The following is a 2,140-nucleotide window of genomic DNA, read 5'->3' as shown; positions in this document are numbered from 1 at the left end:
TCAGTCGTGTCCGACTCTTTGCAACCCCATGAATCACAGCACGCCAGGCCTCCCTGTCCATCACCAACTCCCGGAGTTCACTCAAACTCATGTCCATCGAGTCGGTGATGCCATCCAGCCATCTCATTTTTTGTCGTCCTCATTCAGTATCCTATCATTTTGCCCTTTAATACTGTTCATGGGGTTCTCAAGGCAAGTATACTGAAGTGGTTTGCCATTCCCTTTTCTAGTGGACCACATTCGGCTGTGGTCCATGTGATCAGATCAAAAAATATGGAACGCTTCACGAATTTGCGTGTCATCCTTGCACAGGGGCCATGCTATCATTCCAATTTTAGTATATGTGCTGCCGAAGCGAAGAGCCTACATAAGCCTATGCAGGCCTGATATGTCAGAGTGTATTGAGAGTCAGTTTATACCAGTATCCAACCAATGAAAATATCTACTCTATTTCTCTGTTGCATCTAAACCCTACCTTGGCAGTAAGAGAGTCAATTCTTAGGTTTGTTTATTTGAATTTATTTATTTTAATGAAACAAAGATGAATATTTTAAATGATAAAAGGTAAAATTCACAAAGAAGATAGACATCATAAACCCTTAGACACATAACAACAAAAGCGAAAAAAACAGAAGAAATAGTCCACAGATTTGGTGTGAGGAAAAGGAGAGGAAAAACTTAAAGAAAAATTTTAATAGTAAACAGGACCATTTTTATAGTTGACAGTGACTGTATATAGCCACATGATCTGCCACAGACATTGCCATCAGGTCAGGAAGGAAGAGCCTATATTAAAACACAGAAAAGGGGAAAGAACAAAGCTGTCCTTTTATTGTACCTTACTAAGCTAAACTATTTTTACAAAACTAGCTCTTCTGTGTGGTAAAGAATTTGACCTTGCCCCCAAAGAGGTTGGCCTTTGTCCTAAGCTTGTGCCAGGTGTTTTATGTCTTTGTTCAAAGATGGGGTCTTTGACCACACTGGACTTTACTGTGGTGCTGGTCCTGGCTAGAAAACCAACCATGTGATTTAGAGTAGGGGTTTTGTGCTTGCTTCAACAGTACATATATTAAAACTGGAACGATAGGTGGGAGCTTTGGAATTTCATGGTATCAGTTGACCTGGCATTATTGGTTGAATGTTTGTGTTCTTCCAAAATTAATGTAGTAAAGCTCTAAACCGCAACCTGATAGTATCTGGAGATGGGGCTTTGGGAGGTAATTTTAGTTAGATGAGTTCATGAGGGTGGGGCCCTGGTCTAATGAGACTGATGCTCTCATAAGAGACATCAGGTAGCTCTTTCTCTGTGAGTCCAAAGCATACTCTCACCATCAATGCATGGAGAGTAGATCTTCCAGAAGTCAATAGAAGCTTCATATCTGGAACCCTCCCAGACTCGGCCCTATGCATCTTTTCCCTGGGATGTTATTTTCATATATTTTCTTTCCCTGTAGTCATCTGAAATCATGAGTATACTGGCTTTCAGCAAGTGCTGTGAGCTCTACTAGTTAACTGCTCAAATTTAACTGGTTATGGTAACCTCCAAAACTTGCAGTTGATGTCAGAAGTCTTGGGCAGAATTGGCAGTCCAGAAGTATGTATCCTCAAACTTCACAATATGGATAACTTGTATAATTTTACCATATCTATGAGAATAAATGTTTTTTAAGACTAACTAAATTCATATATATTGTCATGTTGCTCATACAACTGATCAAATTAATTAGCATTAATATAATTAATAACATATTTTTTCCAATTTATAAAAGTAATATAAAAAGACAACAAAGAACAAAATACATGTCATTTTAGAAAAATTTAAGAAATAAAATGGAATATAAATAAGGAAATTTAAAGGATTACTAATTATATCAACCAGATACATGCAATATGATTCTATTAACCTTTTAGTGCATTAACATATGTTCTGAGTCATATGAGCTAATATTAACATATTTTTCTGCAGAAAGGTTGCAACTACTTTCCAAGCACAGCTGAATTTCTAGACTCCAAACAATGTCATCCTTTCCTAGTCTCTTTTTATTTGTTTACTTGCTATACTCTTCTTTCTTCTATATGTACACTTTATTTTTAGAGTGGCAAGATAACTGCAGCAACTGAAACATCATATATTCTTGGG

General features: G+C 37.1%; 1 pseudogene; it reads right to left on the bottom strand.

Annotated features, from left to right (window-relative positions):
- Positions 1–267: 267 nt before the first annotated feature.
- LOC129562267 (U6 spliceosomal RNA) lies at positions 268–363 on the bottom strand (annotated as a pseudogene).
- Positions 364–2,140: the final 1,777 nt, after the last annotated feature.

This window comes from Moschus berezovskii, chromosome 5 (assembly GCF_049115385.1).
Source record: "Moschus berezovskii isolate FMDL1 chromosome 5, NW_MosBer_1.0, whole genome shotgun sequence".
Taxonomy (NCBI): domain Eukaryota; kingdom Metazoa; phylum Chordata; class Mammalia; order Artiodactyla; family Moschidae; genus Moschus; species Moschus berezovskii.
Note: the sequence above shows the minus strand (reverse complement) of the source record. Positions and strands in the feature narration are given on the sequence as shown.